The sequence below is a fragment of the Galeopterus variegatus genome, unplaced genomic scaffold (genome assembly GCF_000696425.1).
Source record: "Galeopterus variegatus unplaced genomic scaffold, G_variegatus-3.0.2 Scaffold8653, whole genome shotgun sequence".
NCBI lineage: Eukaryota > Metazoa > Chordata > Mammalia > Dermoptera > Cynocephalidae > Galeopterus > Galeopterus variegatus.
This window is the reverse complement of record NW_007734764.1, coordinates 15,723-30,010: the sequence shown is the minus strand read 5'-3', so window position 1 is coordinate 30,010 and position 14,288 is coordinate 15,723. Positions and strand designations below refer to the sequence as shown.

Here is a 14,288-nt window from a genome sequence, read left to right as displayed (position 1 = left end):
GCAAACACCTTACATGGCATTTAAAACATTTTATCCTTAACAGCTACACTGTTTCCAGTCTGTGATCACTATAATTTTTGAATGAATGAACACATGAATGAGATATAAAGGTGTTAAATAACCCATGTTCCCACAACTACAGAGATACAGAGCAGGGATGCAAGCCAAGCCTGTCTTTCTATAAAGCATGCTGTCTTCATCATTGTACAAAATGGCTTTGCTTGAATACTTTGTAGTCTTAGGTTTCAAATACAGTTATCATGTTAAACTCTTCCTCTTACCTCTTTCATATAGATTCTAAATGGTCTCAATTTTTTTTTTTTTTGCAGTTTTCTGTGAAATCTCATTGTGCACAAATTTACTTACATCACTTTATAGCTACTCACACATACTTTTCAGCAAGATTCTCTCCACTGGTGTAGCTGAGTGTAACATAAGAGACATTCTTTGAAAATTGTAGTGTAATAGAAGTTTTCTTCATTGGAAGAGAAGTGAGAATGTGGTAATTTACAGATCCTCCGTTCCTTCCTCCCTCCCTCCCTCCCTCCCTCTTTCTTAGCACCTAGTTATGAGTGAGAACGTGCAGGATTTCTCTTTCCTTGTCTGGCTTATTTCACTTAACATAATTTTCTACGGACTCATCCATGTTGCTGCAAATGGTAGAATTTCATTCTTTTTTATGGCTGAGTAGTATTCCATTGTGTATATATACCACATTTTCTTTATCCAGTCATCCATCAGTGGACACTAAGGTTGGTTCCATATTTTGGCTATTGTAAATAGAGCTGCAGTGAACATGGGACTGCAGATATCCCTTTGACATGATGATTTCCATTCCTTTGGATATGGAAGCCCATTAGTGGGATTGCTGGATCATATGGTAGTTCTATCTGTAGTTGTCTGAGGAACTTCTGTACTTATTTCTCTCCTACTGATTTGGGGTTTTGTTTGTTCTTGTTTTTCCAGCTTCTTGAGGTATAACGTCAGCTTGCTTATTTGACATCATTCTTTTTGATGTAGGCATTTACTGCTATAAACTTCCCTCTTAGAACTGCTTTTGCTGTATCACATAGGATCTGGTATGTTGTATTTTCATTTGTACCCGATCTTTTTAATTTCCTTTTTGATTTCTTCTGTGTCCCATTCATTGTTTAGGAGCATGTTTAATTTTCATGTATTCATACAATTTCTAGTGTCTTTTTTGTTGTTGATTTCTAGTTTTATTCCATTGTTGGGTGACAAGGTAGTTGATATAATTTCAGTTTTTGTAAATTTGTTAAGACTTGTTTTGTGACCTAACATATGGTTTATTCCAGAGAATGTTCCATATGTTGCTGTGAAGAATGTATACTCTGCAGCTGTTGTATGAAATGTTCTGTATATATCTGTTAGGTTCAGTCAGCCTGGAGTAGAGTTTAATTCTGATGTTTCCTGGTTAATTTTTTGTCTAGGTGATCTATTCTTTGCTGAAAGTGAATTGTTAAAGTCCCCAACTATTATTGTGTTGGAGTCAATCTCTCCTGTTAGGTCCAATAGTAATTGTTTTTTATAACTGGGTGCGCTGGAGTTGGATTTGTATATATTTAGAATTGTTATTTCCTCTTGTTGAATTGATCCTTTTATCATTATACAATAACCTTCCTTATATTTTTTGACTTTCTTTGGCTTGAAGTCTATTTTATCTAAGTATAGCTACTTCTCTTTTTTGGTTTCCATTTGCACAAAATATTTTTTTCCATCCCTTCACTTTCAGATGGTATGTGTCTTTATAGGTGTACTGAGTTTCTTGTAGGCAGCATATTGTTGGTTATTTTTTTATTATCCATTGAGCCACTTTGTGTCTTTTAACTGAGGCATTTAATTCATTTACATTTAGAGTTATCATTAATATATAGGAACTTTTTACTGCCATTGTATTCCTCTTTTTCTGGTTGTTTTATCCTTTTTTTTTTTTTTTTTTCCAATCTTACTCTCTTCCTTTGTGATTGAATGAGTTTTTTTCTAGCAGTGTATTTCAATTTCTTGCTATTTATTTTTAGTATGAATCTTATACATTTTTGTGTTATGGTTACCATGAGGCTTACTAAAAACATGCTATGGTTGTAATATTTTAGACTAATAACTTAACTTTGATATCTAACAGAAAAGAAAAAACTAAAGCCAACTCTATTCTTTGTCATCATTCCCCACCCCCCACTTTTGTCAATTTGTTTCCAGTTACATCTTTTAATATCACCTGTCACTTATATGGTTGTTATATATGGTAGTGTCTTCTTAGGTTTGTCCTTTAGTCTTCATCCTAAGGATGTAAGTGGCTTATTTACTACCTTTATGACATTAGAGTATTGTGAGGTTGTCTGTGAACTTACTTTACTAATGAATTATGTACCTTCAAATGTTTTCTTGATGCTCCTTAGCATCATCTTCTTTCAGACTGAAGAATGCCCTTTAGCATTTCTTGTAATGTAGGTCTAGTGTTGATGAATTCCCTTAGCTTTTGTTTGTCTGGGAAAGACTTTATTTCTCCTTCATATTTGAAGGTTAGTTTTGTTGGATATAGAATTCCTGGCTGACATTGGTTTTCCTTCAGCAACCTGAATATATCATTCCATTCTCTTCTGCCTGTAGGGTTTCTGCTGAAAAATCTGCCGAGTGATGTATTGGGGCTCTGTTGAATTTTATGTGCTTCTTTTCTCTTGCTGCTTTCAGTATTCTTTCTTTGTCTTTGGTTTTTGATAATTTAATTATGGTGTGTCTTGGGTTGTTCCTCCTTGGATTGAATTTGATCAGCGACCTCTGAGCTTCCTGTACCTGGATGCTGTCATCTTTCTCTATACTTAGAAAATTTTCAGCCATTATGTCCTTGAATATGCTTTCTACATCTCTTGTTTTTTTCTCCTTCAGGTATGCCAGTTATGCAGAGGTTATTTCACTTGAGGGAATCCTGTATTTGCCGTATTTCTGTTCCATATTTTTTCCTACTCTTTTTTCTTTTTGCTCCTCTCATTTGATAATTTCATTTGAAGAATATGATTTTAATATTGATGATTAAAGTAATATATCCTGTTTCATGAATGTTTTTAGAATGTTATAATTGAGAAGCAAGAATGAAATCAAGTATCCCTTGTTTTGTTTTTTCTACATTACAAATGAAGTTATTTTAAGCAATAGATCAAAAAGATGAGATTTAGAAAAATATGAAATGATTGAAAGTAAGAATTTAAAAACCAAATGAAATTGAAAGAACGAAGGACTGAAAATCTCAAACCCATAGATAAGAGCCAAATAATGACTTAATAGGTTGAGGCAATGGAGTGGAGGAAAGAGAAGAAAAAGAGGTCAGTGCTGATAATAAACTAGAAGTAATTAAAGGGTAGCAAAGGGAAATAGGGTTTTTGAAAATTAACCTTAAATGGTAACTCAAAGTAATAGATAAAATTCCACAAAAGGAAAACATGTAGTACAAGGGGAACACCTTCCAATCGTGAAGTAAGCAGTATTACCTCAAAAAGAAGTAATAGCTGCTTCATCAAGTTTTTGTTTTCAAATAGACTAGACAGATATCATGAGAACGATCTCTGTTGATGACATTATTTACCTATATGTATGCGAGTGTATGTGTGTGTATTTATTTATTTATATATTTTTTCCCCCATATCCAAGCTGTTACTTATGTATTATTGCTTTTGCAATCTAAGACTGTAGTATATGGTCAAAAATGTACTTTAAACTAGGTTCAGATATAGCTTCAGCTAGTTTTTATCTAATGAATATATAGCCAATGTGCTTTTTAAAACTAATGGCACAATTTTTAAATGCTAATTTTTAAGTACTTAAGTAGACTGGAAAATAGAACAAATAAGCCATGACCTGGAAGGTTCACTTAGCCACTACCAGAACAGACAAATGGTAAAGAATTTCCACCACCCAGAGGGGTACCTGAGGTCTAATCACTCCTCAGAAAGACCCCACCTGGAAAGGTCTGCTCCGTTAACTACAGCTGTAAGAATTCACCCAATCTACAGGGCTGAATATTACTACTCCATTTTATATCATAAGTAATATGGTTAGGAAGACACAGTTTTGTGGTGTATATCACAATACATAAATCTACCTTTTAAAGTCAAAAAGTTCTCTCTTATAACATTAAGGTCAATGGTTTGGATCACCATACCAGCCAGCTGCAAAAAAAAAAAAAAAATTCTCTCTTTAAAGTGGGATAGATTTGCAGACTGTGTATGCCACCCTGGTCTGGCCCCCGTGGTTCAGCTGCTCAAAGGAGGAGCTCATGGTCAAAACCTCTTGATGTTGGGGTATGTCGATGTTCAATTCCCTAAGGTCCTCTTGAGTACCTGAGGTAGTAGTTTGAGCTGCAATAGTGATACTTTGGTACCTAGGCTTTGAGCTGCAGCTCCTAACAGGAGAGAAAGCATGTGGCTACCTCTATAATAACGATAGATTGAGACCTAAATTTTTTTATGGAAAGGCTGAGCTGACTTACCAATGTAAAATTTCCTTTGTAAATTGAAATGCCAGTGAACAAATAGTTTATATTTAAGAAGCATACAGATTTAGTCTTTGCAGCTTGTCATTCTGAATTGAGTGTTTGATGTATATTTAAATGTTTTGTCTAATTTAGAATATCCATAACTTGATGCATATATATCCAATTTCCAATAATTTGAAATTGATTTGGAGAATTAAAATGAATCAATAGTTTACATGGAAACTTAATTCCAACATAAATCAGATGCACCTAAAAATCCGCTTTTAGTGAGGCATCATTGTATTCTAACGTATGACTCATGAAATAATTTTATTCCAAATTACAACATGACCAATTTCATGAATACAATTTATTATATAAAGAATTTTAAGTGAGTCTTTCACCTTGGGAATTACTTGAAATGATAGAAGAAAAGAATGATTAAGGCCATGTTAAGTGGAGGAGAGGAAAAAGAGTACAAACAATGCTTTGTACTGCTGGGGTAGGGAGTAAAAGGGGAGGATGGCATAAACATCAGTTACCTGCCACTCACCTGTGAACACTGCTTTCATGAGTGCCACGGAGACACTTATAAACTTTCCACTACCACTCAACCAGTTATAGCAGTACTCTCTTTGGCATGTTGGTTTTAACTGGTGATTTCTTTCTTTTCTGTGTCGGTATTTATTTTCAGTTCTATGCAAAAGATCAGAAAAGGTATCACACCTAAAAGACTTAGGTAATCTCCCTGAAGTTAAGCTATTAATTAAATGGTAGAACCAGGGCTGGAAATGGTGTTTTTGTTGTGCTCTTTACCTGGTTGCAGGTGGGTTTGGCTTTCCCTGGCTCCATGCCTCTGGACCTGGGTGGGGGGAGACATGGTGGCCAAAGTTGATAATTTTAAAACATAAATTACTAGTCTCATTTTTTTCAGTATTTAAGTTTTTTCATTTTACTGATTATAAAAGAAGTGCTAGCATGTTAGAAAATTAAGAAAACTTACATTATAGAGATTACTACTATTAATGTATCACTGCCTTTTCATCCTGTCTTTTTTCTGTATATACTTATTAATAATTTAAGAAAATTGAGATTATTCTAAATTTCTTAGTTATTTTGTAATATATTATTATTATTTAAGAACATGATTTTTAATAGCTTCTTAGTGTATCTTATACATCTGAATGTATCTGAAGTCCTTTAACAATTCCCATTTGGTTATAAATAACAATAGTGGATATTCTTCTATGTAAATCTTCATCTGACTATCTGTTCTTTCCTTAGGATAGATTACTAGAAGTGAAATTCCTGGATCAAGTGATTGGTCCTTTTAAGTTTCCTGATAATCTTGCCAAAATAATTTCTAGAAAACTCGAACCAATTTGTGATTATCTAAGCAGTATGAGTATAAACTCTAATCAACATTGAGTATTATCATTGTTATTCTTGTCATTATTATAGGCAAAAAGAAAATTCAGTCATGTATCGCTTAACAGGAATATGTTCTGAGAAAGTGATTTCATAGTTGTGTGTGAGTGTATTATGAAAGGGAACAATGGTGAATTTTTTCGTTTTCTGCACTGAGTTGCATGAACATGGGCCCTCTATCATGTTACTAAGTATCTCTGAGCCTCATTTTCCTCATCTGTTAAATAGGGATTTGAATAATACCACCCCCACAAAATTATGAAAATTTAATTACAGATAGGTATTGTGCAAAAATTGTACAGTAGACAACAATCGTTTCACTTGTGGTCAGACCTAATGTGTCAGTATATATTTACTAATAATTTATTTTTCTTCGAATTTTGATCATATCTTTGACACTTTTCTGTAGGACATTAATAGATTTATTCTTATGACTACTAATTTACGAATAATTTTTTTATGATTAATTTTTTTTATTTTTAAAGCCATTTACAAATTATGGATAGTAAAACCTTTTGTCAGGTTTGCTGATTATATATTTCCCAGTACTTTGCATATCTTTTAATATTTTTATAATTTGATTTTTTTTAATATTCAGGATTTTATATAGTTAGATCTACCAATATTACTCTCTATAATTTTACCATTGTCTCAGGGTTAAAAAATCATTTCACAGCCTGAGATTAGTTAAATATGCATCTATAGTTTTAATTAAAAATTTTTTTTTGCATTTAACTATAATTCTACACCTTTTTGTTTAACATACAATATGAGCACTTGTATATTATGAGAACTGCATATCACAAAATTCCACTGAATTAAATGAGTAATCTATTCTGTTCTTAATTATTCAGATTGTTTTATTTACCATTAAATTATTATTAGATTATCTCAGGTATTTCTGTTTTCTATTCTGTATTCTTTTCCAAAAATATTGGTAATTTTCTATATATATTACCTGAATATATGAAGAAAAAATATTAACGAGGGTATTAGAGCCCCCCCAGAAAAAGTGTAGTAAAAGGTTTAAATGAATTGATCTATCAGAAAATTAAGTGGTATTTAATTGTTTGAAGAATATTTTCTTTTCATAGCCTAAAAAATCAAATACTATTAGTAATAGTTTTTTTAAAAAAATATATTCTTAAGATTTATTTGTACAGGTTTAAAAGGAAAACGCATTTTAAATTTCATGATTATAGCATTTGTTTTTTTCTCTCAGAGAAAATACCTGGTAGGGTAACCTCTCTCGTCTGTCATATGGAAGGTGGTCAGACATACCAGGGTACTTCAGAAGATTTGTGGAAAAATGGTATTAAAGGAAAGTACAAATCTGCCCATGAATCTTTTAAAGACCCCTTGTACATGTTGTATCTAGATCCTCACTATTTACAGTCAGTGGGTGGTGCCCATGGTTACCTACTTTGAAGCATAAGCCTACCTCTCAGTGGGAAGAGATGTAAATGGCTGATATAAAACCAGGTCTGTAATTTTGAAAGCCAGAAAAAGGAAACTGTGTTCACTCAGTGTGATGACATAATATCATGTGTACTACCTACATCTATTTTACTCTCTTCTGATATTCATAGGAGAAAAATATGTTAACCCCCTGAGCTTACATGTTATCAGGCAGCTTCTATTGAACTAGAATAGTGAGACAATAAAATTGCTCTTTTAAGCATGGTCATTAACCTATAAGTTAAGTTCATCCATAGATGCAAGTCACTTCAGTATCCACTCAGCTGTCTTAAATTCTGAGACAGAAACATAATATTTTAAAGCTAGCTAGTACTTGAGAGAGCCGGTTAGTCTTGGCCTCAAAGAAGCTTTGCAGTATACCCAAAGACACCTTGCAGGTGCTTGACAACTAACCCTAGACTCCAGCTTCCTGACTTTCAATTTACTGCTCTTCAGTTATGGCCATTTACTTTGTTATAAATGTATTTATTAGTGGGTGCTACGGATGTTCTCATATCATAACATTCAGGGATGTTCATTATAGACTAATAGGGATTGAAAATACAACATTTCCTTTAAGAATTAAACTTTCTAAAAAGCTTCTGCACAGCAAAGGAAACAGTCAACAGAGTGAAACAACAACCTACAGAATGGGAGAAAATATTTGCAAACTATACATCTGACAAGGGATTAATATCCAGAATATATAAGGAACTCAAGCAATTGCACAGTAAAAAAAACAAAATAACCCAATTAAAAAATGGGCAAGGGAGCTGAATAGAATTTTCTAAAGAAGACATACAAATAACAAACAAACACTTTAAAAAATGCTCAATATCAGTAATTATTGGGAAAATGCAAATTAAAACTACATTGAGACATCTCACCTCAGACAGGCTGTAATAAAAAAGATGGAGAATAACTAATGCTGACAAGAATGTGGAGAGAAAGGAACACTCCTATAGTGTTGGTGGTATTGTAAGTTAGTACAACCACTATGGAAAACAGTATGGAGGTTTCTCAACTACAGGTAGATGTACCATACGATCCAGCAATCTCACTTTTAGGTATATACCCAAGGGAATGGAAATCATCATGTCGAAGGGATGCCTGCCCTCCCATGTTCATTGCAGCTCTGTTTACAATAGCCAAGATATGGAACCAACCTAAATGTCCATCGACTGACGACCAGATAAGAAAATGTGGTATATATACACCATAGAATGCTACTGTGCCACAAAAAAGAATGAAATTCTGCCATTCCCAGCAACATGGAGGAGCTTGGAGAAAATTATATTGAGTGAAATAAGCCAGGCACAGAGGGTAAAATACTACATGCCCTCACTCATAAGTGGGAGCTAAGAGAGAAAGAAGGAAGGAAAGAAAGACCACAGTGGTGTGTTGGACTTGCAGAGGGAGAGAGCAAGAAGTTGTGGAGTGGGATGGGGAAGGGGGAAGGGAGAGGATGGTTGGGGATTAATTGGGTGAGGGACACGGGGAATAATCGCAATTTGCAAAAAATAATTTGCAGTTTGTGATGAGCATGCTGATAGTGTTGATCTGGCCATCACATCTTGGCACAGGTGGTGACAGCCAGCTTGGTACCCCATGAATATGCATAGCCAATAAAATAAAATTTTTAAAAAGGGGCATGGCAGATTGCTTTGCCTATTTTGATCTAGACTTGCACATTCATGAAATATTTATGTCATAAACACATTAGATTTGTCTGCATTTTATGTGTTCAATCTGGAAAATGTCACAAGATATTCAAGTGCAAAATACCAAGTAGAAATTGAGCACAATTCTTAAATACTTATATTTTACTAGAAATAAATATTTTCTCAATAAATTTTTTGGGAGTACTAAATCTATGATTACAGATTGGAACCAAGTACCTTTTTATAACTATAGGCCACTGATTCTCAGAAGAAAATTAACATGTTGGCATAGTTATCATATAAAAATAACCGAAAATTGAGTGTTCTTCAGAAAAATATGAAACTTTTAATGTTTTTAATTTTAAAATAGGGTGGGGATAATTTCAGTTACAATATTTGTTAGGTCAAACTGTATAAAGTTGCAGTTTCTCTGGGTCAAAAACAGTTAAATATCAAAAATTTTTATATGGCTCAACTAATATAGTGCTCAATTTAGGATTATTTGGAGAGAGAATGTTGGAAATGTTGAAGTTAAAAAGTGGAAGCATTGGGAAAAGAAAATCATTAGAATTTGAGACAAGTGTTGGTTGATCAAATAATAACATGTAATATTTTAAAAGAATCGTTTCATCTGCATTATCATGTTTAATCCTCATAACAACACAGTAAAATTAGTGTTATTTTCCCCATTTTGTATACTCAGAAAACTGAGATTTTGAGAAAAATTAAGTAACCAGTTAAGGTCATATAGTACCAGGGCTGTTTCTGTGGACAGGAGCTAAATATTCTGTACCATGGGCATCTGTGTATTCTCAGTAATCCTACCCATTAAAGTTTTTCATTGCAGATGGGGTTGTGTTCTTAACTGTTTAAGAGGTCTTATCCTGAAAACATGAGATAACATTTCCTAAACTACACTGTGTAGAAGACAAGTATTCCAAGAGGTATTAAATCTGTAAGTTGTATCTAGAAGATCCACTCATATCTCATTCAGTAAAGAACAGTGAAGGTGTTTTAAAATCAAAGTTTTGGATGACAGTTGCAATACTATATCCAATATTGTCCACTTTATTTCCATACTTTATTTTAGTTACACAGAATTGAAAAGAGTTTGATTCACAAAAATAGCAGTTTTTAATAATATTCTCTACAGGCCAGAAATAGTCTTGGCTCAGAAATAGTATGAATTTTTTTGTTCAAAACTTGTTTCACTAGCAATATCTAACAAGTGTTTACATTTCTGAACTGATAAGTATTTAGAGGGAATCCATATATTGGTTTCTTATCTGGCGTAACTCTTCATGGTTTTTTGGAAAATATTTTTTAATGAGTCTTAAAACACTATAAGCTATTATGCAAAGATGTCATAGAGAAAATCTCAGTCACCTGAAGATCCTTTTCTGACCAATATTTGCTTACAGTTTCAGGATCAAATTTATTTTGCTTTGCCTGTTGAATCCAAATTTGGTCAAATTCATTACTAATACTTTTTCTTTCTGCTGCTGTAAGCATAACATCAGGGTTCTGTATTGCCAGATGGAGTTGGTTATAAAACTGTTAGGGAGTCACGTTATAAAACTGTTTAGGTAATGTTCTTTTAGTCATTTTAGTAGAATAAGGGAAGAAGGGAAAAGAGATTATCTTATTTGAACTCGCTGCAGCAACATCTTACCTTGGGACAGCCAGTGGATTTGTTTATAAGGAAGTATCTAGTTCCATCTTGAAAAATCCTGGTGTTATTAACAACTACTGTTTGTCTCTACAGTATAAAGTGACTATTCAAACACATTGTTTTCCTTTTCCTTTTATGTTACTAGTAAAGACTTCCCATTTAGTTCAGCATAGGGCATACATCCTGAGGTGATACACTCACTTGCACAATTGTATGTAGAGTACTTGGGCTGCTTTAATTATCAAAAAACAAAACAAACCCCAAATGCGAGACATAACTTTCTAATCAACAAAAGATTTATAAGAAGTTTAAATATAAAACAACAGATGATAAAACCTTTATTCTGAGTAGAATAAAAAATTTAATGGAAATTTAAACCAAACATCTATGAGGCCCTTAGAAATACTCCAAAGAATCCTAGAATTTTCAGGAGCATACTTTGAAAAAAGAGAAAATTAGTCTTCTCTAGTGAGGACATGGTTAGAGTAACAATGAGAGATGATAACCCTAATCAACCTTGTGTATTTCTACCAAGTTTGTATCTTTCAATCTTTTTAAATTGGAATAAGTTCAAGAAAGTTAATGAATTTCTAGTTTTTGTAAAAGGCATACTATATTTTCAATCTTTTTAAATTGGAATAAGTTCAAGAAAGTTAATGAATTTCTAGTTTTTGTAAAAGGCATACTATATCTTGGGGGATAGAGGAGAATTTGGACATGGGTGCAAGAAAAGAGGAATAATTGACACCAAAGAGAAACTTTTTGAGTGCAATACTCTAAAAGCACTAAATCTTGAGATTCAAATGTGTTGTTATGGTTTCTGAATCTTTGCCGTCTTCTGGGAGAATGGAAATAGAATGAAAGAATCTTTTGAGTGATTCCCCAAAGGAAAATCTCTCTTTAAAAAAAATTCACAGGATTTTTTAAACTCATAACTTTATGAAAACAACAAAAGAAGTAGTTGGAAGGAACTAAACTCAGTTGAGGTGTTTCTAAATTTTAAAATTGTGTTCTAAAAATGGCAAGAAACTTCTGCTAAATCTGTAAATAAACAAGATTGTAAATATTCAGTTAGACACACAACTCATTGTTATATTAAATTGCTTGTGTTGACCTAGCAAAAATACTGTAAAATTTTCTAATTAATATTTTATATCTAAATTAAATGAATATTAGAAAATACGTTAGTTTTATTAAAATAGATTTTTTATTAACCATCGCCAGAAACATTTAACATTGATAAGTTTATTTTGTTTAAGTGGAACATTTGTATATGGTTTTATTGACAGCGCGTGACAAAGTCCCCTCCAAATACCCATGATGAGAGCCTGTAGAACTGGAGGTTGATTTACTTTTTGGTGATTTCATAAATAGTGTTACATACTTTTGTCAACAAGTATAATCATTGAACTATCATTTAACTTACTGACGTTGTTGCAAAGTTAATTTCACAGCATAATAAATGGATTGTTTTAAATGGGAAATTTACACCTTACAAAAATGAAACTGATACCTTACTCTTACTGTGCCCAATATATATTTAAGGGTATATGCAAGGTAGAAAAGAATGTGCAGGAAAAAATAATTATGCCTTCTTTTCCTGTCTGGTGTTTTAATTATAATTTGATTTAAACCAAATCCCCCAGGCTATGTATTCACGGATCAAATATTCTACCGCCACGTAAGCCTCTACATGACGCCAAGCTGTGAGAAGAGAAAATTCACAGTCTATATGTCAGATGATAATTCTTGCCCTGGCACCTGGATAGGCTTTCCCACCTGATGAGGGTATACTTGCAGTTCTGGGCCTATGCCCAATATGTGGAGTAGGCTCTCCAGATCTAGAAATATTTTGACTGATGAGTTGTCAGAGGTCATAGGATGGAACCCAATGTCAGGCTCTAAATTTGCCTGGGTGCATTTACGGGCATCTGTGCTCCTGGTGGAAATAACAGGGAGGGAGTATATGAGTTGACTCTCTGGCTCCAGAAGTTCACAGTCTGGCCTACAGGTTTCTGTCAATTCTGATTCAAACGCTTGCAGATTTTACAGTTTTCAGTAGAAAAGTTGCAGACTACATTTCTGGCTCTGATATTGTTGTACATTCTTAATATAATCCAAAATACCCATCCAAGTATTCAAGACTAATTAAGAGCCTAATAAGTAAATAAGTTATAGTTGACAAACGAACCTCATCCAAGCAGGCTCTTGGTGTTCAAAAAAAGGAAAAGAAAGAAGGAGAAGAGAAAGAAAAGAAAAGAAAGCTAGCCTGGGCTCTACACTGTGCTTTACTCTGAAGCCACTGTCTAAAGAAAACAGTATTGGGTTTATTCTCATGTGGGTGAACTAACTTCACTTTAGTTTTTGATGGAAAGCAATGTCTGTCACCCATACAACCAGCTCACAAGTGGTTAAAAGCAAAAATTGATAAGGAGGTAAGGCAAGACTGTGTATTCCTATGAGTCAGTCTGTCACCCACTATTGCTGGAAAACAATTATAGACTAGGTAATAACAGTCCATTTGGCAGAATCCATATTCATACAACTGAACTATGTATGATTTAGAAGTGGAAGAACCAGTGTTAACATCCCTATATGTCCTAGATCCTTATAGCTCTGATATCTCCATTTATTAATTCAATAAACATTTGCCAAACACCGTGTTAGAAATGTGTTGGGATAGGGGTATGGTATATGGAGACAAGTTTCAATATAGCAAAAGAGGTAACCACTGAAAGGTGGACAAAGTGCCTCAGGTACACAGAAAGGTAGGCACAATCTGCCTGAGGAAGTCAAGGAAAATTTGTAGGGTCATTAACATTTGAACTGAGTTTATAAAACAGAGGTGAGGGGAATGAGTAACAATTTTGAACAGAAAATAAAGGCAGGAATAAAAGGGAAAAAAAATGATAGATGTATGAAAGAATACCTACCCAGGCAAAAGTAAGGAACTTTTACGTATACATTATTACGTAGGCCATTAGTTATCAAACTGTGTTCTGCATAAGCCCCAAATTATTTTACAAGTATTCCACAAACAATATAATGTTTTCTCTAAATAATACAGATAGATTTTATCTCTGATATATATTGGGGTTCTCAGCAAGATTTTGTTTGGAAAATTTCTTTTTAAACAATTAATGTAGTCATCAAGGAGCTGTTTTAGATTTTTCGAGCAAGGGATTAATACATAGATCATCTGAAGTCAAGAAATAAAAAAGGCATTTTAGCTTTTCGTTTGAACTTCTGGAAGTGTTTATATACTTGTATAAGACCAGAAAGTCCCACATATTATTGTGCTGTTTTGATGAACGAATTGACTTTCTAAGCTGTTAATGAATTTGGTCATGAATTCTTGAAAGATAACCCAACCAGATTTTGAAAATTTTTTCGTCATTAAAGCCATGCCTGCAATAACCTTGTGCCAGTGTAAGTTCCAAAGCATGATTTTTCTGAACTTTGATTAGTGGCTTTTATCTCTGTGAATGCATTATCTCCATCACTGTTTCCCCCCAACCCGCCACCACTCCAAAAAAAAAAAAAAAAAAAAAGGAAAAAAAAAAAAAAAAAAAAAAAAAAAAAA

The 14,288-nt window shown here is 33.3% G+C and overlaps 1 protein-coding gene across 2 annotated transcripts in view; it reads left to right on the top strand.

The window, feature by feature from the left end:
• The window catches only part of LOC103608634 (transcription initiation protein SPT3 homolog), a 36,242-nt gene that overhangs the window by 20,972 nt on the left and 982 nt on the right, over positions 1-14,288 (top strand). The window lies entirely within an intron of this gene.